This window comes from Thermobia domestica, chromosome 12 (genome assembly GCF_964235325.1).
Source record: "Thermobia domestica chromosome 12, izTheDome1.hap1.1, whole genome shotgun sequence".
NCBI lineage: Eukaryota > Metazoa > Arthropoda > Insecta > Zygentoma > Lepismatidae > Thermobia > Thermobia domestica.
In genome coordinates this window covers 56,109,031-56,122,686 of record NC_137465.1, presented here as the reverse complement: position 1 = coordinate 56,122,686, position 13,656 = coordinate 56,109,031, and the positions used below count along the sequence as shown (strand labels likewise).

The following is a 13,656-nucleotide window of genomic DNA, read 5'->3' as shown; positions in this document are numbered from 1 at the left end:
CGAAAAAAATAACTTAAAATGGAACGTTTTAGTGTCAAGTCCAACGGACGGAAAACAACTTTTTTGTAACAAGGTCTCTCTTATTTTTATTCTTAATTTTATAATTGAGATTTCGTTTTAATTGGGAAAGTGAAAGTGAAAGATAGTATGGTACTCCCCTCCCACAGAACTCTCCAGGTGACGTCACTCTAGAGGTTGGCAACATTGCTGTCCAGTTGGCGAGCCTACGTAGCGGCTATTCTCGGCAAGCAGTGGGAGAGACTCGTTCACTTCGTACTCGACGGCCGCAGGAGCAGGTGGGAACTGGGAATTCATTGTTGGAGGAGCAAGTAGTGAGCTCCAAGTAGTGTTGTAAAAAAACGGTTTTTTTTCTGTGAAGTTTTTTTTCAATAAAAAACCGTTCTTTTTCATGTTTTTTTTTCAAATGTCTGTTTTTTTTCTGGTAACTATTATTTATTGATTTACGTCGCAGATTATTGAAATAATCAACAGAACTTGAGTCGAAGCCCTCGTAACTTACAAATCTTTTGTTTATTTGCACCTATATACTAGCAAAATTGTGTGATTATTCCTTTCGGCCCCAGGTCATTTTTGGCGTTTTCCTACATTTCCAGTTAGTGACTTATTGCTCAAAAACTGTTCATTCGATTGATGTGGTTAAGGCCTTGTTTTTTAGAAAATGAATGTGGCTATCTTTTGGTGTAAGTTGCATTGCAGTGTTGCAAATGGGTGGGAAATTATTGAGGGAAATGTAGGGGTGAAAATTTACAAAAAATTCCCTAACCGAATTTCAAAATTTTTTGTATCTAGTACCACTGCTGCTATATGGGTTCAAGTCGCCTAAAAAAATCTTTGGTGTGTTGACAAAGTAAAGTGAAATCCTGAAGTCGCTTGCTTCCATCCAAAGAGGGAAAGAAAAAAATCTGTCATACACATGAAATTTTGACGCCTCACAAGCAAAAATCAAATATGCCGGTGCTACAGCTTCTGTAATTATCCTATTGAAACTTTTTATGTTGCGTTCTGTAGGGAAAAGATGAAGCTTTCAGGTAGTGGTACGTTTGTTTCAATGTAGTCAGTAAGAGGGTAATAATAGAGGGGAAAAGGGAAATTTTCCGAATTTTAAACCTAAAACCGGGAATTAATTGTTTTGGCTGGAAACACTGCCATCAGACAGACGAAAACTATCTGAAAATAGCCCTTAGTACTACAAGAATATATCCTACAAGTATCATGGCGATATATAACAAAGTAAGCATGAATTTTTTTAAAAAATCTCATTTTACCTCAGAAATTCACCATTTTCTTACCACTTACAGAACATGGTTTATTATAAACCTCAACTGTACTTTCCCCTAATTATTCTAGTGAAACTTTTTATAGTGCGCCGTGTTGGCTAAGGATGAGGCTGTTAGACACTGGTACGTTTGTTCGAATGTAGCCAACAAGAAGAAAATAATAGAAATAAAAAAGGGATTTTTTTCCAAAATTTGCCCTAAAATCTGGAATTAAAATTTTCTGTAGCTGGCAACACTACTATCAGACACACACAAACTATCTTAAAATAAGCTTTGGTATCCCTCTAATATATCCTACAAGTATTGTGACGATATCTAATAAAGTAAGCATGTCAATAAAAAATATCTCATTCTACCTTTAAAAAAATCACAGTTATCTTCCCAATTAGAGAACAAGGTCTACTGTACTTCCCCTAATTATCCTATTGAAACTTTCTATAATGCGTTGTGTAGAGCAAAGACGAGACTTCCAGATACTGGTACGTTTGGTCCGATATAGCCAACAAGAGGGAAATAATAGGGACAAAACATATATTTTTTTCCAAAATTTCCCCCTAAAATCTGGAATTAAAAATTTCTGTAGCTGGTAATACTGCTACCAGACAGACGCAAACTATCTTAAATTAAATATTGGTACACGTCGATATTTAAGGAACAAAACTTCTAATTACCAAAAATATATTACTGTAAACAGAAAAGTAGGGAAAAACTAGAAAAATCAAGGGTTAGAACCTAAATACGAATTTTTCGTGCGTTCCCTAATTATTCCATTGTAACGATCTGTACTTGCGTTTGTTAAGTAAGGACAAATGTTCGATTGGCGTAAGTTGACTTGCACTCAGACGTATAGGTACGGATTTATAAACAAAGTTTCTAATTTTTTCTCCAAATTTAGGAAAATTTTAATTTCCCTAATTGGCAACACTGCGCGCAGGCCCGTCTAATTGATGTCAACAGTTAGGTATCCATCCGAGGTATCTACCTGGCAAGTCTTAAGGATGTCTTTCTACAACGAAGGAAGCTACAGGGAAAAAAGAAGTAAAGGAAATTCGAAATTAGAAAATTCTCGAATTTTTGACGGGTGAAATTTGAGAAGGAAATTCGACACCAGAAGAAAAAAAAAAATAATATGATAAACTATAGTCCAACCATGTTTTGCAAGAATAATATCCGGATATCTTAATTAGTGTCCACACAGGAGCGGATTAAACAAGTGACACACCTGTGTGTGCCACTTTGGCCACCTGGGCGACCGAGTATACATTTGATTAATTTTTTTGGACTACTAACTCGTGTTGTTGTAGTTTTTATAGTCTCGACTAATAATAATATCGTTGTAAACAATAACTTTATAAGGAAAATTATCTCTCATTTTTACATCTTAGTTCCAACACTGTTGGTGAGAAATGCAGGGTGTTTCAAAATGAATTTTGGGGTTTTAAGTCTTCGTAGTACTTATTACATTTTACGTACAATTATAAGCAATGCATCAAGTAAAAGAGCACCTCAAACAGTCTTTGCTACAAGTGTTCAATGTGAGATTCATTTGTCACACGGTACACATCTAGTCGATAGGCGAGAAAGGCCCATAAACTTTCCGCCATATGGCACAAAACACATTCAATTTAGGGGTCTCATTTCAAGTGTACCATCTCCTGAGGATTTGCTGACGGCCAGATACAAACATTATGAGTGTTCACATTATGTCTTAGGTGAAATGTCTATTTATCACTAAAGACTACACGATCCAGAAAATCTTCATTGTTATGCAGCAATATTTCACTTGCGAAATTGGCACGTAACCCGTAGTCTGTAGGCTTTAGACCTGTAGCAACTGCAAACGATAAGGACATAGTTGCAAGCGTCTCCTTAATATTCTTCACACAGACCGTTGCACTGTACAGATTCAGTCTGTATTAAAACACAAAAAAACTTTCTGCTCTCTAGTCTACATCTTTTCTGCTTGCTCTTTCTAACGGCAGACGAAGAAACAATGTATGTACATGCGTGCGTACAAAACTGTTTGAGTTGCTCTTTCATTTGATATAATATTTATAATTGTAAGTTAATTGTAATAGATACTACAAAGTTTCAAAACCCAAATATTAATTTTGAAACACCCTGCATTACTTCAAATTGTGTCATCCTATATTCATGTCTTTTATATACATGTCATCAGGGCCGGTCCTAGTCAATTTGTCGCCCCATGCAATGGCATAATTTGCCGCCTCCCCCATTCTCCAGAAAGAACAAATCTTAAAAGTAATGATTTTAAGTATGCTACTCCAGCATGAACAACAAAGGTGAGGGTAAGTGCAGTTGCACTCAGAAAGGCTTAAATACTTACTAAAAATGCAATCCCGTTGTGTCTTTTTTTTTAATATTAATCTATTACGTTAGTGAATGATAAAGCAAACACACCTGCAGAGGAAAGATGGTAATTCTTTTTCTAGAATTCACTATCGAGCTTCAATCTCAATGTATCAGTTTGCAATTCCAGTGCAACTAGCTCTTTTATCTTTATTTCTTAATTTCCCTTCAATATCTGTTAACATTTTTTTTAAAAAAAACTTGTTTCTATATTCAATGATAAGGAACTTGTTTCTGACAAAAACAAACTAGTTGTCATATCAAAACTGTGATAACTTACTAACTGGAACAGATATTCACTACTATTCGAAAACTGAATTTTTGCATTTGGCAACAATCAAGCAATTTATGCTGGGATTTATTTAACCATTTGCTTTAGCATTTTCCATGTGGCCTTGACCAAATGCAAACTAAACATAATTTATGAATGTAGTATTCAAATAGAAGGTCAGCTTAGTAAATGTAACTACCATCATCATGAAGTCTGTTTCCAACAAGAAATATTTAATTTAAATAATATACTTATGACAGATTTTACCGGACCATCCAAACTTGCCGCTCCACGCAAATGCACGTGTTGCATATATTGTAGAGCCGGCTCTGCATATCATATATATCTAGTCGACAAATTATTTATACATGACATTTAGAAAAATACTATTAGGCAAATTAGTATTAGTTTTTACCTTTAGACAAGTTATTTGAATTTTATACTGTTCGTGACATTATTTTCGTACTTATTAAAGGCCTGCTTTCACGAAAAAACAAAATTTCATTTCTACTTTTATTTCTTAGTTGATATTGATGAAAACTGCTGAAACCCGAATTGTTAATAGGTATGGCATTCATGTAAATTGTAAAATATTTGTAGCGTATCAGTATCTAGCGTTTAATTTATGTTGCATTTTACGGTGATTATACCTACATAAAAATATTTAATACTTAAATAGACGTAAGATGCATTAGAAATGACTATTTGAAAAAAAACGAAATTTAGAAAAAAAACGAGAGGCAATGTTTTTTTTCTAAAAAAAACGTACATTTCTGAAAAAATACGAACGTTTTTTTTTTTCTATTTACAACACTAGCTCCAAGTGAAGAAAGAAGTGGAAAGCACGTGCTGCACGACAAACAATTATAAGTATCACAGTTTGTAGGAACAGTGGACGAATATTTTGAACAACTATTTACTTATCTGTTCTTGCACTATAAAATACTTTAATTGTATATTTAAATATTTAGGCCTCAGCCTAATAAATATTATGATTTCAATTCAGTTGTTTTCGATCATCTACCTGGTTAATAGTCACATGCCATTAGCTATTAGCTTTCCTTGCATTGGTTTTATCTACGTTTTTGAGTGAGTAATGAGGAAGCGTATTCCTGCTGTTAGCTACCTTGGCCGACAATGGGGTTGTGAGGGTTTGTTGGTCCGCGGATCATTTAATTTCGAGTATTACTTCATGATTCTTTTAATTAAATGAGCGGGCGCCCACAATAGAGACCTTGGCGAACTGGTGGGACAATATAGTCCCTTAGTTAATGATATCTTACAGCTGTACTGGGTTATGTTAGTAGAAGGTAACTCATCGTGGTAGTACCGGATACGGACCGAAAGAGTAGGAAAATGTAAACTTCGGCTTGCTTGTGTGTTACAAGAGACGCTGAGAGCAGTCTCCATTAAGGTCAAATAACTTAAGCTCAAGTCGCAACATATTAGTTGACACTGCCTGTGACTCTCACGGGTGTTATTTTGGACGGTGTAGGTAATATTTTGCTGCTTTGCAGTCAAATTGTGCTGTTTATTAGCATACACCTCTTGCTTTAAGCATCCCGATTCAAAAGATAAAAATCATAGAAAGATAAATCCGGGGAGCAAAGGGGCCATGACCTCTTGCTTACTGTACGCTTTTCTGCAAACAGTTGATGCACCAACGCCAAGGATTCTTTCAAAGTGTGGCATGTGCCTTTATCTAGTAGTAAATGTTACTGTATTCTTTCTTTGATGCCAGTTCGTGACAAAAGTGTTCCAAGAAATCATGATAAACTTCACTGTTCACTTTTGAGTGAAAGAACACTGGACTCACTACACGTATATATCCCTGAAACTCCGTACCAAACACGAACTTTTTGATAATAAAGGGGTCTTTTGTCCAAGATGTGTGGATTCTCAGCAGATCAGTGCTGCATATTTTGGATATTAGCGTATCCTGAGAAATGGAACAACGCTTCGTCAGACATAAACTATCCGTCAATACCAATTGCAGTACGCAACCCGTTCCCCTGTGTCCGTTTCCTACAGTTGCTGTACATGTGTCTCTCTGCATAGTTTTAAAAAGGCATCAGCATTGGGTGACATGTTCGTGACATACCGACCTATTGAGATAATTTCTGGGTAGACTTTTGTGGGTTGCATAAACAATTTTCGGTGTTCGGACAGAATTTGGTTTTCGCCCACTCGCATTCGCTACCTGATTTGATGCCGTTTTTTGATCAGATTCTGAACACAGTATTTCGCAGGGTGGTTTTGTTCCTGGGTATTAGGAGTGAAAGCATATTGTGTAATCTTAATTGGCCTCGTCCACACACGTATTCTGTCGCCGTCCCAATTCGTTACTCCATCGACAACAACACCTTCTCGACGCAACTTGTTTATCAGGTATATCAGAGCTGAAAAGGAGGTAAATTGGGTTATCAGGTTAGTTCGATTCCCAAATGAGATTGCTTATCAGTTAGTCACAAAGAATGAATGATAGAGATACCTGGTGCAAGTGCCAAGTGTTTGTATTATATTAAAATAAATGTAGATACAAATATATATTATTATAAGCTAATTAGGATCAACTCTAGGGCTGGGTAAAATTTATTTTATAGTATTAATTTGTATTCGTATGTTAAGTTCATTATTATTATTGTGTGTATAATTCTGTATATTCTATGCATTTTTTTATTTAGTGCATCTGATCATGTTAACGAAAAAGTCTTTCTCTCCTTCTTCTAGCTATTTTATGTAAACTAATTTATTTTTCAAATACCATGCAAAACAGAGACTACTTTTAGGCACAGTAGGACACTGGCAGATACTGTGTTGTCCAAGTATGTCCCAGATGTATGTACAAAATGTGCAAACTGTATGTCATCATTTTGTTTTCGAACCGTTTGCCGAGAAGTGTTTTAAATATGTCATACTAGATACTCATTTTAGAGAAGTAAAGCTTTTGGACACACGAAGCACACTTTATAAACACTACTTTATCAATTTTCCCCTCAACATCTGTACTAAAAGGGTTTCAATTGTGTTTTATTTTTTACAGTGTATAGCCATCCAGTTTTTGAATAGAGAGAGTAGATAGTTTCTCTCTTTCCGTTCAGGAAGGTTTTCTCCTTTGGTTTTAGCTATATAATTTTTGTCAGGGAGGATAAAAGCGTCCCTTGGGCCGATTACCTATAGTCTGTATACGAATGGATCGAACTCAGATGAGTGATTCTATGTTATGTGTTTCAGTGCTCTAAATTGGACCCTGTACTTCTTTTAGGATAGGCATTGGTAGGTATATCCGATGAGGTTTTCTTCGACTTAGAGAATTTGATATTATATATTTGAATCCTACTCCTGTTATCGATATTGGATTTTCTTGTGTTTTTCGAGGATATTTAAAGTGTGGTTTGTAGTGAAGTCAACTGTAGGGAGATTGAGTATCGAATCCTATGTTTTAGGTTCGAATCCTTGGAAGGTAGGCGACGTATACTATCTGCTGGATACTTTGTGATGGATTTCACTCTTTAATAACAGAAATTGAGGTCCTATAAGCATATTAGTGTTACTCATTCGAATTTACCTGTTCCAAAGTGAGGAATATATCTTTCCTCTATGAGAGAAATTTCCTATCCGGCACCAAAGCTATTCTTTAAAACTCAATTTAACTAGCATTCATGATCAGTAGCACAGTCTTCGCGCATTTCGCGAACTTTAATTTTTTCTGATAATTAATGCAGTATTCATGGGTCAAATTAACGATGTAACTCAGCAACCTTTAATAGAAGTGGGAGAAGAGACCAGTGAAACCAAACAAAAAACATTTCAATTCATTTCAAAGAAAAAAATATTTATCTTCTCGTATTAATCTAGATGCATCATTAATATAGTATAGGTGAAATATAACTACGTTTTTAAAAGTGTTATCAATTCTGTAATATTGATTCTTGTTTATTCTAAAATCATGTACAAGTCCTTCGTTAAATAAGATAACAAAAGGATATGTTAAATTGCAATGGAGGTACCTGGGTTGCTAACCATCTTCTTCAAACAATTTGTTGCTAAAGGAAGTCAATTTGGAGGTTGGCAGTAACCTCTTAAATTTGTACCTCCAACTCCTCCAGTGTGCGAGGTTTGCACTTACATCTCTTCCTTAATGTAGCCACACAAGAAAAAATCACGCCAATTAAAAAAAATGTACACTTTATTTTACAAATACACCAAATTTATGTTGCAACTCCAGTGAGAATTAGTAAGGCCGTAGTTACAATGTGTCAAATGTCCAACGTCCACAAGATAAAAAAAAAGCCAATTCTTGACCAGGTACAGTTTTTGTTTTGAGAATGCGTTCATAACATTAAAGAGATAAAATATATGGTATTTATATTTATAATTATATCAATACATGGCACGGATTTGGTTTTTTCACATATCAAAGATTGTTGCGTGTTTTTAAGATGGATAATAGCATTTTAGGCGATTTTCATGGAATTTTGTCAAGAAAACACGGTAGTTATATCTGTCATGGTTATGTTCTCTTAAAGTAGACCTGGATCATTATACACATCGTTGCTATCAAAAATCATTGTTGAAAGTACTCAGAATTTACTTTGTGAAAAAAGGCACAGTACGTTCAGTGGATTTCTATTGGATTCATTAGTGTAAATCAACACGGAATATCTTTAAAATTTTCAAGATTATCTCATCAATAGAGTGAAAAATCTGTCCGTTGGGTAATGTTTTCAATTACTAGTTAAAAGTATCTTAGATTTAATACGTATAGTTTAAAGTTTTCCCACCGATTTTAGGTTTAATATAGTTTAAGGTTTCCCGCCGGAAACCGTCTCAAAAAGTATATAGATTAGGAATTAAGAGAGCATGGATAACTTCAGTAAATCGTTTTAGTAGAGAAGTAACATTGAGAATTCTGCAGGAAGACTTATTATTCCACATGTGAATTGAAGTTTAGAACTTTGTTTCACTCTTAAAATAATGCAATGTCATAAAAGTTATTTCAATATTTTTTTAGTATTCTACTTTTAAAAAAATACACTTCAAAATATTAATTTGAATGTTAAGTAGCACAAAAGCAAAGGAGCGATATCTAATATGAAACTTTGAATTCAAATTTAAAAGAAATCTGTATTCGAGGTGATTCCCTCGCACCGAAATTCAAATCACTATTTCACTAATATTTTAAATAATAGTAATATTTATATACTGTATATTATTATGTTTACTTATATCACTTTACCATTTTTAATGTACACTATAATAAATACCATTCATTTGCTTATTTGTAAAATACCGAAAATGGGGAAAGAAGGTGTGAGCAGTTGTATATCTCAAGTTAACTGGGTGATTGTCGTCAAATTGTGTTTAAATTAAACCGTTACGTGGAAGGTTATGTCATGGGTGTTTTCTATGTTTGTTTTACCTAGTGGACAGTATCGACAGAATTTCACACCCCGTGCGAGTGTGATGAAAGCTGTTAAGGCTCTTTACACAAGGCAGAAGCCCGTGGTGAAACACTCAGCAACGAAAATCACCAGAAAAAAGGCTCTAAAGAAAGTGATGCCCACAGTACTACAGAGGATACACCGATTGACGTACCCAAAAATACACCAACCTGACGTGCACTGGACATCAGCAATTCAATGGCATTTTCAATTCTGAACACAGTTATCCGTAAGCACCGGCCGAGATACGTCTGTAAGTTGCACATACAACACCCAGTGACGAAACCAGTATAAATGTTGTGTGAAGGGAGAAAGCGGAGGAGTAGAGCCTTTTTATTAGAATGTCAGCTGTTTTTACGTATACTAAAAATATAGTTTCATACTACTTCACCTATATTAAAGTACATGTCTCCGGCAGTTACGGAAGCAGGCTGAACATAGTGTCACCCGCGGCGTGTCACTGACTATATCTGCTTCCGTGTCACACTGGAGAACAAAAAATTCGTTGCAAAAGACTGAAAAGTGCAAGGCAGAATCCAAATAGCAGACACTACATTCATTTCGTTGCCGACTGTCAGATTCAAATGTAGGTATACCGTGACGATAATAGATCAATACAACTTGTTCGCCAATGATAGGAAGTATTTCTGCCTAGGTTATTGGAATTCAACTATATAGATAAGTTGCTAATAACTAAGATTGGAAAACGTGAAAGTAAGTGGAATATACTTCCAGGATCCCACAATTGTACGTATCGGATCCATATATATCAGTCTTGAAATCGTGCTGTCTGAACATCTGCATTTTATCGGGAAATGGAACGGAAATGAGGAATTCGTGTCATTCAGCTGCAATACTTTCCCTTAAAAAAATCCCTGATTCCAGTGCAACAGATTTCTTTGGCTGTGGTGTGCTAAAAATACGTCTTCAACATCGGCGTCCGCGCACCCTCGTGACCTCTGAAAAGCTTGCAGATAGAAATGGGAATTAAATACAATTGTCCGTGAACCACCGGAATTTTCTGCAACGTAAACATCGATATCAGACAATAATTGATAGTATTGTTTGTCGAAGAGAATATCGTCGGTAGTGGGAACGAGCTTTCTTCTAAGGTGAATACTTTCCAATTCCGTTTAATATAAAACGATCAATCTTCCACATAACAGCAAATTCCACTTCGGCATTGTAATAAATACAAAACTCTTTAAAAAAAGAACAGTTTAACCCTTAACACACCAAACCTAAATCGTCAACGTTGTTTACCAAGCTGGGGTCTACTAGGGACCCTAAGTATTATTTTAATTTCTCAACTTATTTTTTTGCACTTTTTTAACGAACGTATCATTGATCTAATTATGTAGCAAATATTAGTGATAAGCAAATGCAAGACCAAGACCAAGATCTGGGTGGTCTTGGTCTTGATCTTGGTCTTGGTCTTGCACATCCAATCTTGGTCTTTGTCTTGCACTGGAACCCATGGTCTTGGTCTTGCATGCAAGAGTCTTGCAAGTCTTGCTTTTAAGAAATCTTATGCTTTTCATAGGTAAATTTTACTCTGGATATAAGGGAACGTAAATACAATGTATGTTTCTAAATGTAACATAGTTTACCTTCGTGTAAGTATGATGGTAGTGCACAACATAGGCGATGACCTTTATTATTTTTTTCAATGGGTGCCAACGCTTCACTACTTATAAGATAAATCACAATCTTCGTAATCCTTTTATATATATTTTTTTTAAACAGATCCAATATTCCACTTGTTTCCAGACGGGAAAGGCTACCCCTGAGACACATAAAAGAAAATCAAGACGGCACAGATTACTAAAATATCATAAATTCCAATATTATTTTTACACTCTAAAGGCGTCAGATTTTTAAAACCTAATCTTTGTATTGAACAAAGTTCGAATTAAACATTAAGATTTTGTTTAATTGATTCCAATATGTACTCTATGGGACAGAAACAAGAACATTACGCGAAAGCAATTTTAAAAAAAAATGAAAAATGAGGTTTTGGAAACATGGGTATGGAGAAAAAATGAGAGAATTAGCTGGATTGAACGGAAAACGAATGAGAAGTCATAGAAATAGTAGCAGTACGGGAGAAAAAATAGAATTTTAGATATAATTAAAAAGGAGGAAGAGGAACTGATTGGGACATTGCCTGAGGAGGAACTGCATTAGGGGACGTGCTAGAATTTATTGTGGAAGGAAAGACAGGGAGAGGCGAAGAAGACTAGTTGAAGGAAGGTATTAAAACAGAAAATTGCTTTTTCAAGACGAAGAGAATAGCTGTGGGCCACCGTACATCGAAGATTCTCAGATGCAGCAAGTGACCTACCAATAATGGAAGAATAGCTATGATAATGATGATGGTGATATGTTTAGCAATATTGGCCAAGAAAGGAGAGAAGAATTAAAATAATATTGATTATAAGCTAAATAGGTTTAAAGAAATCTGCAATATTTCAAGTATTTTGCTGCTTTAATGGAAATAGTTTCTGCGTTTCGTTCTTACGCATAAAAGATGTTTTCAGTCCTGAAAGGTTTCTGTTTTTCATTTCTATTGCCACTTTATTCTTTGATTTTTGCATGTTTGCATAACCCATAGGGATACTCTCCACTTCCCATAACAACTTCGAAGTACGCATGAAATTTCCTTTTTGAGCTCGCTACTTGCGTTTTTTTAAATTTTGCAGTGGCGTTTCGTCAGTAGACTGCCTGAGGCAAAGAAATTGAAGGGTGAAAAACACATCCTTCTTTTACTATATTTATCCAGGGACGAGCCGACAAACTTTATCAGCTCGAAGGTCGAAGGTTTAAGTTGACTCCAGATAACGCACCTGTAGAATAGTGTCTGATTTCCCGGTAAGTAATCCTTATTGCTTAAAAACGCAGAAATGCATCGTAATCCAGCACTAATGACACATTTCTTCGTATGTAACATGCTTTGATTAGAATGACACCTGTGTGGCTTGAAAACTAGTAATAACTACAGAAAACGCGAACAACCGATTCAGAAAACGATACACTGCAGCAATATGGTACAGAAGCAGCTCGATTCACACGGATTGCATAACTATTGGGAACACATTCACTCCAATGGCATTTTTACTGACACCAAGAAATTCAAGTGAAAGATGTAATGACTTTACCCCTTTTTTACATTCTATTAAAGAATTCAAGTAGTGCCGGTACCTGTGCAAGACTCTTACGCAAGAGTCTTGGTCTTGGTCTTGGTCTTGGTCTTGCACCCCTTGGTCTTGGTCTTACATCGGGATGCCTAGTCTTGGTCTTGGTCTTGGTCTTGCATGCAAGACTCTTGCAAAAACTGCAAGACCAAGACTTTTGCTCTCATCATTAGCAGATATTCCAAAAGGATGCAGCCACATATAAAAATCGAGAAGAAATTTCTTCTTATAGTTGCAGCATTATCACCAAATATCACCCTCTGGGGTCCCTAGAGAACCCGCTTGGTATGATAAGGGTTAAAATGAGTACCGCTTCCGACTTATATTCGTTTCAATGCTACACCTTTGCTAAAACTCTTGACTGTTGTACTTGTTTCAATTACCACTGTATAATAATATTAAAGAGAGGCTGATTTCAAAACTTGTGTAGTTTTTCAAATATAAATAATGGTTTTACATTAATACATTTATAATTAGTATTATTTTATATACTGAATAATTACTGTAATATTTTTATTACCAAGTAATAGTAACTAACAATTATATAATAGTTTAAAACAACTTTAGTAATGTAAGGACAAAGTAAAATAATGCTGCGATTTTTTTGTTTTAAGATGCCGGAGAACCGAAGACTTGATATTTCTATACCTATTCTTCGATATCACTTGGCATTGCCTTTACGTCAGGGCTTATTTATGAATGGTATCCAAGGATAGTCGATGGATACAAATGTAAAATAACGAATGGTTTTCTTTAAATATGGAAAAATAATTTAAAATAAAATGCCTTTTTTTCCCATAACAAAGTTTCTCTTATTCTTATTCTTAATTTTATAGTCGAGATTTCTGTTTAATTAGGAAAGTGAAAGTGAAAGATAGACACCTTGTTGGGGCAATGTAGTCCTTTGCTTAAGAATGCATTACAGCTATATTGGTTTATATTAATACAAGATGGTCCACATGAAAATAGTACAGCTTTGTGGTATCTGATACCTACCGAAAGAAAAAATGAAATAAAATGAAATCTATAGTTTTACCCCCCACGGTTATCCGGCTAGGCTAAAGGAGACGGTGATGATG

The 13,656-nt window shown here is 35.2% G+C and overlaps 1 long non-coding RNA gene across 2 annotated transcripts in view; it reads left to right on the top strand.

Moving 5' to 3' along the window:
* LOC145665714 (uncharacterized) overlaps window positions 1-13,320 on the top strand; it is a 147,428-nt gene extending 134,108 nt beyond the window's left edge. For both annotated transcript variants that reach the window (XR_014127618.1, XR_014127617.1), the window contains one exon: window positions 13,192-13,320. This is a non-coding gene — a long non-coding RNA (uncharacterized LOC145665714). The remainder of the gene's footprint in view (window positions 1-13,191) is intronic.
* The last annotated feature ends 336 nt before the right edge of the window (window positions 13,321-13,656 follow it).